The following is a 13,874-nucleotide window of genomic DNA, read 5'->3' as shown; positions in this document are numbered from 1 at the left end:
TGACACAAGAAATGATGTGGATATTAATGCAAGTTTTGTGAAAATTGTACTTTAATGTATATTTTCTAATAAAGTTATGATGATGAAAAACCAATTAAATGTCAAATATGCAATTTTTATTAGAGACATTATGTAAAGAAAATACCTTGTTTGCCCTACAGACTAATTCCCTGCCAAGTTTATTCTCTAGCATGGGTAAAGTGGCCCTCACACTAAACAATAAACATACAAAGGAAATTATATAGCAACACAATATAAATAAACCATATCAATACAATATGAATGGCTGCCTTCTGTCTTGGGTTAAGATCCTTTCCCCAAGATTCAAGTCTACTCCGAAATTTTCAACAAAAGAAAAGAGGTTATGGACCAGTTCTTGAAAGTTCAAAGTGAAAGCAAACTCTGATTACCAATGGTAATCCTGTTCTTAGGGTGATAAATTCCCTTCAAGATAATTAGCCACAGTACAAAAAGTGTAATATTCTCCATGTTAATAATATACAATTCTTCTTCATGTACAACTTTACATTTGGTATATGTCAGGATGCTTTCCTTGTGCTGCTGCTTCTTTTTTCAACAACCACACTTCTACTGTTGATACTATGAGAACAGTCACCTTTGTACCACAGCACGTTACTGCTTCAACCTGTGGGAATAACTTTCCTGGCATTAGGCAAACCACTTCTGTCAAACCTTCTACCCCTTAACAACCGACTGTTGGCAGGACGTTTATGGCAACCCCGGTGGATGACCCGATATAGACCAAGATAAGCTAGATTCACATTCGTTATTTATACCATTCCAATATGGTGGCATTTGAGCACTCTAGCCATGTCCCTCTCAAAAAGGCTGCCATGTTGGACTACTGCCCTTCGTTCCTGCCCAACGGGCCTCGGGACCTGATTCATCCCAGGGATTACTTCTTAAATGCGCGTCGGCAGAAGCCACGCGTCTTGCAGTCCGAAATGATGGCGATACTCTGTGGTGTTCTGAAACTGTCCAGGAAAGAAGCAGACCTGCCTTCTATTTAGGCAATTAGTCATTGTAAATTCGTCACTAGTGCGACCCATACCGAACCTTGTCCCAAGCACTGTGCTTCATGCAGTATAAAAGTTTGTTTTTGGAACCCATTTCCCATTGCTTTGTCTTTCATTCTGCAAATGTACCTTGTGCTCAGCTAGCGCTTTTCACTATTACTTGTGGTTTTATTACATATGAGAAGCCTCGCAGTGATTAGGGCACAACAGTCCTTCTGGTATAAACCGTTAAAGAAGCAATCGATAACCCCACTCCTTTGGCCCTCCGATTTGTCACGATTTACCTTAAATACAAATATCAATCATGTGGGACAAATCGGCCTGGGTTGATTGCTGTGCTGTCGCTGGTTGTATTCACAAGCTCCAAGGAGAACCTTTGAGGGCCAAGCATCCAAGCAGAATTGACTATCCGCAACAGGTATTACCCTACACATGGGATCGCAGCACTAAAAGGGCAAAGACTGGTACTTAATTGTAAAAGCTTTCCTATAGCCCTTTCTGCATAGATCTGTACTTGAAGATCTGATTCCTCCTGTAAAGTGCCCAGCAAATCGTTCCATACCTCGACGAGACTGGAGACCTCCACTTAGTCTTCGGGAATCTTTTCATACATACAGGCGAGGTCCAGGGCGATGGGGATACTGGAAGGCACTCTTGCCAGTGACCTAATTCTCTGTGGGTTTTGCTTTTATGTGCACCCTACATGGTTCCAGAGAGATGTTGAGTAATTAAATCTGACACAACCACTTGAGTCTCGGGAGGATGGCCAAGGGAAACACGCTTGCCTTGGAAGCAAGACGATGCAGAGTGACACAGGTTCAATCCCCGGGTCCTCACGTAGAAATCCCTGGCTATTAAGCGCATTATAAATAACCATGCTGACCACTTAATATACCACCACAGTTCAAGTATTTCTACTACTGATCAGTACTTTGGAATAGTCTGGTTTAGACAAGACACTGCAACCTAGGCAAGGCACTCTACCTTTTTATGGCTTTCTGAAAAGGGGCACACTCTTCAGTCTATCACACAAACAACCAGCTTCTGCTCACAAGACTCTCCTTTCTAGCTTCAGCTGTCATTCACACCACAGGTTATATTCTACTTAAGAGTATTCTTCATAAGTGTTTGGTTCACCTTCCCCAACTTTGTGTTCCCACCTTTCTGCTAGTTATCAGCCCAAGTAATTACCCAGCAACCTATCTGCTACTCTTTCAGCTTCAGGTAACAATGGTGTACTTGTTTCTTATACCACTTAATTGTTAACAACTTCACCTTGAAGTTATATGGATCTTATATGGCTCTTTAACTCTTGGCAACAGGTTTCACTATCAAAAGGGTTTGCCTCTTGGCTAGGCTAATGCTTGTTCTTCTCTTCAATGTTTTAGAGACTACTTATTTGAAATAGAAAGAATGTCATTTTCGAATACTGGTCTTTGAAGTGAATACACAATTAGGCATGCACAATCTCTCTTTGATAAAATTCAAAGTTGAATGTAGAATTGTATTCCAGTGTAATGGTAAAGGATGCAACTCTGACTTCCATTGAGATAATTGGGTAGACATGACCTTCTTGTGATGGAGTGTTCACTCTTTCTACCTATAACTTGCATAATGTCAATGTTAAGAATCCGGTAGTCATAAAGAGTTCCTTTTCCTCAATTAATAACCCTTAACCACTCCGCTAAAGGTTTTATAACCAAATCTTTATTTGCTCAACACAGTTTACACATGCATTTCTCTTTGTATCTCCATGTAGTACTTGCACAAAACATTTCCAATCCACCACATCTCCCCTCCCCCAACCAGTTCCTACATCCGATCGCTTAAGTCCTCTTAACTGCGGCTCAGTCATCCTCTTCCTCTAAGATCCCCAGTGCCCTCAGTCTATTCGGTATGTATAGGTAGGTGTGACATCTTTGATTGATAGTTTATGAAGGGTGACCAAACTTTACTAAATTTCCTCATTGACACCCTTATTGTCGCTGTCATCTTCTCCACGTCTTATCGTGTCCCATATTGCATAGTACCATTGTATAATGGATGGCTCTTTGCGGCAATCATTAAGTTTGCACATAACCTTTCAACACTCCCAGTCAGACTTAGTTGTCAGTCGGGCACCACGCCTAGGAGACCTGCTATTCCATCCAGCTCCTGGTCTTACCCCCCCCCCCCACAATTATTCAAGCACCTTGATTTCACCTCCTGCCAACATTGTTTGAGCCGCTGGCACCCCCACTAGATATGTTCTGTTGTTCCCACATCCCCTCACCCCGCCCACACTCAGCTGACATGGAGTGGAAACAATTTGTGAAGTGTCTCTGGGGTGTAGTGCCACTGGTGCAGCAGCCTTTACTGTAGCTCCCGGTGTGGCACTGATGTGTTTGGTGTACCAGCCCTTTAGCGCCTTATCCCATTCCTTGTCAGTGAGCGCCTTTCTCCTTAACTTCCCCCATCTATACCTCTGTGCCCCTTCTCCCTCCTGTTCCCCAATTAGCAAGATCTTCTAAATCGCTGATATCGGCCCCCTGTTGCTCTGTCGACATTAGCTTTCCCACTCTGTATGCTCCCTTGTTGCCCCTGCAATCATTGTGGGGGTTCCCGCCCACTGTCCTAATTGTTGAAACGCAAACATGTCCCCCTTCATTAGGCTTAGTTCCCTACTACAGTCCTCAAATGATCTGAAGTGTGTTCCTTCATACAAATCGCCAATCTCTTATCCCTCCCTCCACCCATTGCTTAAAGCTAGTATAGTACCTTCATGGTCGGAAGGTGGGTTGCCAAAAAATGGGTGCCTGCAGCGATGGCAAAGGCGATAGTCTAAAACTCTTAAATCAGCTGTTCCCAAATCTTCAGGGTATTTCGTGTTTGGATTTCCCAGTAGCCCCTCCGGTCTGTCTATCTTCCTCATCCCTGTCATCTTCCATAGCTGCTCTCCAGCCACAGCTTGTTCCATGCCCATCCAGTGCTTCTGCTTCACCTTCCTCCCTCATTCTGCTATTGCTCTCAGCTGTGCCGCTTGGTAGTATTTCATTATGTTGGGACAGGCCACTCCCCCCGCCCCTGCATCGTCTTGCTTCCAAGGCAAGCTTGTTGCCCTATCTCCGCTATTTGTTTTATGGAGGCTTGTAAGTACACCAAAGATATCTGACTGGTCCTGAGGCCCACCTGAATGGGTTACTTTTCTCCAGCTAGCTCCTTTCCCTTTCCCCTATAGATAGGTTCAGTATTTCCTACTTTCCGAAATACTGCAGAGAAAGCCCTTATCTCCTCCATTATTGCCGGGAGTGAGTTCTCCGGCTCGGTGATCATCATGATCATGCCTATCTTGTGATCTGTTTTTGCCCATTTGACCCCTTGGATCTCTCTATTCTCTTATCCAGTGCGCAAAGGGTTCCATCACCAGGGTGAAGAGGAGTGGGGACATTGGACATCCCTGTTTTGGTCCTCTTATTGAAAAGTGGTTGGTCCGTCTCCCATTCACTTTAACCTTCGCTTGGAGGTGCTGGTAGTTAGGAAGGTGAGACTACGACCGAGTTTCCTTAAAAAGATACAGGATGAGTATTTGCTTCATAAGGCCCAGTTGACGCGGTCAAATGCCTTCTCGGCATCCATCAAGCAGGTTGGTGTGGTACCCTCTCCTCTCCCCGCCTTGTCAATATGTAATACACTCCTTATATTGTCAAACGTGTTTATGTCCTTGAATAAACCCTGTTTGGTCATGCCTAACCAAACCCCATAGGATCCCTTCTAACCTTGCTGCCAGTATTCTCGTACACAATTTGGCGTCCACATTGATGAGCGCTATAGGGCAATATGAGGAGCTTAGGTGTTGGTTCCTCCCCGGCTTCGGGATGGTTGATTGTGTGCTATATACATAGATTTTGAGATCCCCCCCGACCCCCTTGTTTCAATAGTAGACTACTTCTGCAAGGGCTTTGGCGAGTGGCTCCCTAAATGCAATGTAGAATGCTGCTGTTGGACAGTCTTCCCCTGGACATTTGTTTGCCTTTAATCGTGATATTGCTCTTTGCACCTCTTTGCACGTGATAGGTTCCTCTAGCTGATCTTTGGGGGTTAGTTTTGGCCCTTCCCACCCTGCTAGGTATGCCACCTGCCCTTCATTATCCGCTGTGTCCTCCCCATACAGGTCTGCATCGAACTCTCACAATCTTACGCTTGGCTCCCTCTGCCCCCATTTATTTACTACCCCCCCCGTCCTCCAGGGTGTCAAACGCTTTTTGCTCACTAGCCCAAATCCACCTGCTCCTTAGGCTGGTGCTCGCCACCAACCTATTAGCCATCTGTTTGTTTCCCTTGCGCATGTGCTAGCTTCCTGCCCACCTTATTAGTTCCTTTTTCCTTATGCGTCTTCTCGAGTTGCCGTATCTCCTCTGCCTCCCTCCTTTCCTCGCAGCTCTTCTTTGAAGCCCTTATGAAGTACTCTGTAATGTGCTGCTTGAACGCACCCCATTTCTCCCCAGATTATTTCTCTCATTCCCCCTGTCCTCTACAAATGTGAGTATCTCCTTCTGTTTGTTGCCTCACCTCCCGATCTCTGATATTCTTCCAGTCTCCACAACCCCGCCCTGTTCCCCCCCCCAATGTGTCCGTCCCTCCCATTCTAGTGTCACCGGTGCATGGTCCAATATTATATACCCTATGTGTACTTTGCTGGTTGCTTGGACCACCTCTAGTGTTGCCATAAGTCTATTCTGAGGTAAGTCTTATGGGCATGCAAGTAAAAGGAGTAATCCTAGGTGACGGGTCCTCCATACATCATTGACCCTCTCTTCTTTAAGCCTTCTTAGCAGGTGTTTGGACATTGTCCTTGTTGCATGCCCCCTCCAGGCCTTTTGGCCCATCAGACTGTTTCCGCTGCTAAATTGAAATTCCCAGATCTACTCACCCCCCCCCCCCCCAATCCTTCTTGCCCTTGGTTGGGGGGGTATATACTGATGCCCATGTATACAATCTGGCCACTCGTTTTCCCGTTTGCCAGAACATACCTCCCCTCAAAATCTTGTTTGACCTTGATTCCTTCAATTCGTAAGGCTTTGTGGAATAGGATTGCCACCCCTGCACGTTTAGTTGGCGCTGTAGCATGGTATTGTAGCGGGTAGTTCCTACTTCTTGGGCGACCCTCACCGCCCTTCATCAGATGAGTTTCCTGTAAGCATACTATATCTGGCCCCTCTTTGTCAGTTTCTCTCAGGATTGTGACCCTTTTATTAGGGCTGTTCAGTCCCCTTACATTCCATGACTTTGACCAATACATCTGCCTTCATTAGTGTTTACCACCAGTTGTCCTGGCATCCCCTGTTTCTTTTGACTGACTGAGCCTTTGTCTCGTTGCACCCTGTCTCCCTCAGAACTAGTTATACATCCCCAACCTCTAACTCCCTAGATCCATTGTACAAGTTCTCGACGTGGTCCCCTTTAGTGGACTGGGGTTGGCATCACCCCCCCCTTCAACCCCACCTGCCACTTCCCAATTTCTTAACCCACATCAGGCTATATTCTAATCCTTTTGTAGTGAGCCTCTTCTCGGGCCCTGTTGTCCTTCATGTTGTCTTGGCCTTTTTCGTGGTCCACCCTTGGGACCTGGATCGTTCTTTGCCCAGTCTCTCCCAGGTGGCTTTCTATGCCATCGTCCCCTGTCTTCCTTTGAGCCATCCCTAGGGCCCCCAGACCATCTTCCACCTGAGAAACCGTTTTTTCCTCTTTGCCGATCCGAAATTGAAGTCTTGTCTAGAAGAGCCACTGGTATCTTATCTTCCTCTGTGAGTGGCTTGAATGGGCGTCTCCTCGCCAATCTACTTTGGGACAGGTCGTCGTAAAGCTAGACTTCACACCCCCGCACTCAGATCTTTCCCTTCATCCTAGCTGCCCCCGTGAGCTGCGCTTAGTCTTTATAACTATGCATTTTTACTAGTATGTCTCTGGGCCTCGCACCTAGGTTCATCCTCCAGCTGACCACTCTTTGTGTTCTTTATAGCCCCATACTCCGGGCCTGCTCCCCCTCTACTAGATTCTTGAACAGTTCCTGGATGCAGACTTCTTGATCGGAGACCTCCACTCGCCCCCCCCCCCCCCCCCCCTTAAAGGAATGGTTCGGCCAGTAATATTATTGTCCCTATGGTTCGGCCATGTGGTTTTAACCATAATTCGATCAATCGTACAAACATTTCCTATGCACCTTACCCGAGTTTTCGTCTGAACACAAGCAAAATCAGTCAGATGGGCGTGGACATCTTATGATCATCTTATCACTTGTCGCATCGCCCTGGGTGACCTGCGTTTGCGGCACTAAATCATATCCCCCGCCCCTGAGCCTGACATCGAATCATTTATATTCCACGCCTCTCTCCGTGACGTTGCTGGGCAGCGTGGCCAAACGCGCCCAGTCGTCACCTACGTGACTAGACGTGGAACCCGGAAAACAACACACATCATCTCACAGCGCGGCGCGTCACAATTAGGAATATGAAACTGTACTTTAAGAGGAAACAACAAGACTGTACAATTGGTAAAGTACATTTATTTCACATTAAATGTTTCGATAACAATCGGCGTGTGACCTAATCAATTAAAATGGAACTTTTTTTCTTTGCTCTCGTTTAATAAATCCGCAAATGTTTGTGAGTCACGCGCTGTTCCTTTTGGGTACACAGGGTGTTCGTTTTGGGTAATCGAAGCACTTCGGTTGCATAGTGAATTGCAAGGCTGGTGCTTCAATTTGGCACTAGTGCACCATAAAGGTTATGTTGCTCCTAGCCGCCGGTACCGCGTACGGACAGATTGAATCTTGTCTGTCCGAAAATACGGTCAAGTTGATCCAGCGATTGACATGTAGCTGCAGCTGGCGGTTGAAGAAGCCATCGGTCGGGGTCTGGAATAGATGACAATCGCAGAACGGCGCGATGGTACTTGTTTGCAAAAGATAAAAATCAAAAAGTGTCTCAGTAGCCGATCTTTATTACAATTATTCATTTCCTTTATTAGCGCAGAGGAGATACAATGTGAACCGAGAGAATACAAAGTGGAATATCAAAGTACTCTGCTTTTTGCTTCCGCAGATAGAATGAATGAGAATGTTGAGCTCTAAACGTAATGCGTAAACAGGGGCAAGAATTCGATGTGCAAAAAGCAATGTAATGATTTATTGGCGTAGAGCCAGGGTGAAACGAGTGGTGGTCTACATGCATCTCGATGCTGGCCTGCCCCTGTTGCCAGAGGCGTGGCCAGGATTGTCTAACAAGTGGGGCCTGAAGCTAATGTAGTTGGGTCCACCACAGTGACTTTAACATCTGTAAATTCCTACACAGTGCTGCTGAGTGAACGTCTACAAATTTTGGGTGGGCCTTGCCCCTCAGGCCCTACCCTGTCTACGCCTCTGCCTGTTGCCCGGTAGATAGAAGTGCTAGCACTTCATTGCAATATGCCAAACAGAACGAACAAGTACAATGTCACCCATCTGTAACGGTCAGCTATTTGTATTTCGATTAGTTCTGGTATGAAATCGTCTAAAGAGAAAATTACATTATATTTGCAATTTCCATTCTCTAGGCGTAATGCAGACCGTGATGCCGAATCCTCTGTCCGTGTCAACGTTTTCTCAAAAACTGAACTTTATGTAACTATGTGCAGTTTCGGAATGGGCAACCTTATCATATCATATGTTATTACACCCCCCTTCAATTCAATCCCTTTCGGAATGGTCCCTGCCTCTCAAGGTAAAAAAACAATAGAACCTTATACTGTGCGAGGGATGCGTGGGGCCTCACAGCTCCCAAGCCGAAATTCAAAGCTGGTGACCTTCACTCAAAATGAACGTACATTCTTGCTTTGCAACATCCTGTGTCAACGCATCCATGAGAAAAGGAATTTTGAAACGCGGGCTCAGGAAATGGGGGGCCGCTCGTTGTTCGTGGTGCTGCTCAGCTTAGGTGAAATTTGCCAATAGGGCCACCTCTACTTATCTCATGGCCTCCTACCCCATGGCATGTTTTCACAGTCAGTACTTCTTGCGTGCCTAGAATGTTTTGTGGCCTAGGCCTAATCCCTTTTGTAGGTCCAGCAGTTATTCAGCTTTTTGCGGAACTTTATTGCAAGTCAACTGCCAAAACCCAAATATTCGTACACACTGTTACCCATTGTTCATTAATGCGAAAAATGAAGGTCCCACAGTATCTCAACTAAACTGTGAAATGTGAAAGCAATCTTATTAATTGTAATATATAAGAAAAGGACTGAGAGGATAGATTTCAAAAGACAAAATGCATACTTTATTTTAAAAAAAACATTTTATTGAATATTTAAAGAAACAAAACAAACCAAACTTGCAGTGCATACAATAACATCTCAATTAAACATCATTCAATCGTGTTCACTGCTTCCCTTTCCCACCCCCCGTTACGAGCCTACTTCTACTAATGTTCTATTCCTGCATCTTGTGATGGGGTATTCCTTTTTGCGGGATCCGATGGGTCTTGCATTGACCCAAATAGTTCTGCTATCAGCAGTTTCCAGGCCATCGGGGTCTGTTTCCTCCTCCCCCCTGCCCCCCAGCACTGCTAGCTTCTTGCCATACCATGGTTTCCGCCTCCGCCCATTTCTGCGGATCTTTCCACCATACCTCCAATCGAGGTTTGTGGCATGTCTTCCACCCCATAGCAATCCTTCTCTTTGCAAGCGCATATGCCAGATCCTTCAGTTTGCTTACATGCCTAAGTTTCCGTGGCCTAGGGAACCCCCCCTAACAGGCAGGCCCACACAGTATCCACCACGATCTTAATACCCTTTTCAGCTAGTTTGTGTGACCTCACCCCAGAAGCGCCCAATAACCGGGCATGACCAAAACATATGCACCATGCCCGCGTTCTCCTCATCACACTTGTAGCATGCCTGCCGTCCTGCATTTTTGAACTTGGCTATCCTTTGGGGTGTCAGATGCGCCCTATGTGTAATATACAATTGCATCTGTTTAAGTCTTGCGTTCCTTGACACCTTCTTGTGATACCCTTGGACTTGTTCCCACATCCCATCCTCCATCGGGATACCCACTTCCTCCTCCCATTCTAGCCTGAATTGCACCACCTCTTTTCCCACTTTGGATATAATCATCTCGTATATTCTAGATATCTTGTGTCCCCCCTCTGCTATGTCATATATTATGTCTATAGTAGCATCTGGTTCTTCCTCAAGCACCAATTCGGACAACTTTCTCTTGATCCTTCGCACCAGTCTATAGCACGTGAAATACTGGCCAGTGTGTAACCCAGTTTCCTCCCCAAACTCCCTAAACTCCCCAGAATCTGTTAAGATCACCTCCTGCCATATAGTCCCCCATTGTCGCTACACCAGCCGGCTCCCAGTGAGTCCTAATTGTCATTCTTAGCTGCTCTTCTCCACCCGCCAGTGCAACCAGTGGTACCTGAGGGGAGCACGGGCATGGGTTCCCCATCAGTTGACACGCCCTTCGCCACATCTTCCATCCTAGTACCAACATCTTTGGGCGCCCATCCATTACAGCCTGGGGCAACCACACAATCTCCTTCAGATAAAATGGGACACAGTCCTGTCTGAACAGCCTGGTTTCAGAGGTTACATCCTTTGAGAGCCATTTGGCCACATATTGCAGCTGACTTGCAACATAGTAAACTTCATAATTGGGTAATCTTATACCCCCCTTCTCATAAGAATTTGGTAGCTTCCAGAGGGCCACTCTGTTTCGTGTACCATGCCACAGGAAGTCCCTACACATGCTGGCCAGTGTACTAAAGAACTTCTTTGGTATCAAATACGGGATATTCCCGAAGTAGTGCAGGTGCCTAGGCAAGACCACCATCTTTAACATTGCACTACGTCCCATCATTGCTAAGGGCAGTTTTACCCCGAACCACATGCAATTCTCAATTTTTGTAATGGCTACTTCTGTATTGCGCTTATGCTCTTCCTCCACTGCGTGGTGTATGTCTATTCCTAGATACCGAAATGTGCTAGCTGCCCATGGTACCTGTAACACCGGTAAATGTGTCAGGGGGATCCCTTTATATCCACCCAATGGGAACATGCTAGACTTCTGAGGGTTCACCGCTATACCGACATTCCCGCATATCTTCCCATCACCTCCTAGACATATTGGAGGTTTTCCTCTGGGTATCGCAAGTACAATAGTATGTCATCTGCATATAATGATATCGGGTGTCGTTCACCACCTACAGCGATGCCTAACATGTCATATTGTTGCTTTAAGTAGATCACTAGGGGTTCCAGAGCCAATATGTAGAGCATAGGGGACCATGGACAGCCTTGTCTGGTTCCCCTACGAAGTATCCACCGTTCCGATACCACTGACCCTGTTTTAACCCTGGCCAGCGGTTCACTGTAACATTTTAGCCCACCATATATATCCTGGACCCATCCCATAGCCAGCCAGGAACGCCAACAACCACGGCCTTTTGACCGAGTCGAAGGCCTTTATTGCGTCCGCAGCACATTTGCCAATTCGTCCTCACTTTCGTTTCCATATTTAATGACTCTGTAAAGCCTTCTGAGATTATTGGATATGTTCCTATTACGGACATAGCCCGTCTGGTCCGGGTGTATCAATTTGCCTATGACTTTCCTTAATCTGTTTGCCAAAATGCCAGTCAGAATTTTACTGTCTTAATGCAACATCGATAGGGGTCTATAAGAACTGCAGCTATGCCCTGGCTTATTAGGTTTAGGAAGTGGTATTATAATCGCTTCTCTGAGTGACTCTGGCAGTCTGCCTAGCTCATACGCCTCATTCAACATGTCTAAGAACGGGGGGGGAAGCACCTCATCTTTAAATATTTTATAAAACTCACTTGGGAGTCCATCAGCCCCCGGGGTCTTACTAGTTGGCAACTGTCTCACCACCTCTTCTAGCTCCTCTAAAGTAATCGGTGCGTCCATCTCCTCTCGTTCCTCAGCACTGATCTGCGGCAATCCTATGTCCTCCAGTGTTTCCACTATCATCGCTCGATTATCCTCCCCATCATCCCCATATAGCAGCCCATAATAGTTTGCAAACTCCTGATTAACTCCCTCTTGGGTATCCACCACCCTTCTGTCTGCCCTCATTAACGATCTAATCGGGGGCTAGGGGTTTCACTCTTGTATAGCCATGTCAAAATCCTTCCTGGTTTATCTCCTCCTGCATGCTGCCTCTCTATATACTTTTTTTATAGTTAAGGTTACACAATCTTTCCCAGTGGCCTGTGCACTTTTGCTGCAGTCTTAGTATCAGATCAATGTCTTGGTTGGTACCGTTTGTGCCCTTTCCAGTTCACCCTCGGCTTCCTGCAGGTCCGCCATTATCCCTCCCTGCAATCCTTTAGATTTTGCTATAGCCACTCCTCTCCTCTCCTCACAACTTTGAAGGCCTCCCACAATGTGCCCGCTGAATCCACACTGCCTGTGTTTCTCTCAGAGTAGCTAACTATCTCTTCCCTCATGTCCTCCCTGAGGCGCCACGTCGGAATTCTTGCTCACGGGGGACAACATTGCCATCTAAGGATCAGAGGCGAGTGGTGTGAGAGGACCCTCGCTTTATATTCGACTTGCGTAATCTCTGTCAATATCTCTGGAGTGATGAAGACATAGTCCAGCCTTGTGTGTAGCTGCTGCGGGGCAGAATAATGCGAGTATTGCCTCTCTTGAGGATGGCACGCCCTCCATACGTCTTCTAACCCAAAATCATTCAGCAGTGTTTGTAATGCCTTGGCCGATGGGACAGGCCTGTCCAATTTCCCATCTGACCTGTCCACCCTAGGGTTTAATACGCAGTTAAAGTCCCCCCCCCCTCAAATCACCGCGCTCCTCACACACATGATTGTTACACACCGTTTTAAAATATGCCACAGTATTTTGGTTCGGGGCATACAGGTTTACAATACTTACTATTTTCCACCAATCCCCTCACCACGACCATCCTCCCGCCCGTCTCCACCAGCGTCTGTAACAGCTGAAACGGTACGTGTCGCGCCACCCAGATGATCACTCCCCTGGCATAAGCCGAATATGGCGAACCCACCACCGTTCCCTTCCATTTCCTCCTGATCATCTCCATCTTATCTTGTGTAAGGTGCGTCTCTTGCAACAAGGCAATATCTATCCTCTGTCTCCGTAAGTATAGCATAACCTTATTTCCCTTCAGGTAACTATAACTATTGAGCCCCCTGACATTCCAAGTGACTATATTTTAAGGTCCCCCATGGCATGTCAGAGTCCTTCCCCTCCCCCCACCTATGCAGTCCAACTCCCGTTGCTTTACTCTTCTAGGCTCCTACCCCAACTTGAACTCCCCCCTAACTATAAACGCAACAAGCCCCCCCCACCTCTCTGCTCTTCCCCAACAACACCCTCCCCAACTGTTGCCCAGCTCCATCCCTGGATCTCAGACACCCCCGCATCTAGCCCTTTCTGGCAAAAGCCTGTACTCGCGGCTCAGCAGGGTGAAGTCGCCCTAGTGGCCGCCTTACTAATAATTCTCGGGGGGTAGGTTGCTTCCCTCCTGTTGCTCCCGTTTGTTCCAAATTTGCTACGCTTAGTGCTACCCAGCTCACTTGTGCATTTAACTCACTATATTCCAGTCCAACAGGGTCATAGAGTCCAAAGGCTACATGATACCTATCAAATGTCCCAAAGTGTCATACTAGGACTATTTCCCCCCCACCCCCCACTTATCCCCTCAGTGTTCATGATGGTCTCCTCACTTATCGTGTTCCTGGCGATCTTGCTCCTCGCCTCGCTCCGGACAGCCCTGCAAATCCAGCCATGACGCCGCATCCTCTGGGGTGTCAAAAA

At 46.6% G+C, this 13,874-nt stretch overlaps 1 protein-coding gene across 2 annotated transcripts in view; it reads left to right on the top strand.

Moving 5' to 3' along the window:
- GID8 (GID complex subunit 8 homolog) overlaps nucleotides 1-13,874 on the top strand; it is a 306,973-nt gene that overhangs the window by 9,893 nt on the left and 283,206 nt on the right. The window lies entirely within an intron of this gene.

Source organism: Ambystoma mexicanum, chromosome 3p, assembly GCF_040938575.1.
Source record: "Ambystoma mexicanum isolate Mex_15411 chromosome 3p, UKY_AmexF1_1, whole genome shotgun sequence".
In the NCBI taxonomy this organism is placed as follows: domain Eukaryota; kingdom Metazoa; phylum Chordata; class Amphibia; order Caudata; family Ambystomatidae; genus Ambystoma; species Ambystoma mexicanum.
This window is presented reverse-complemented; position numbering and strand designations above follow the sequence as displayed.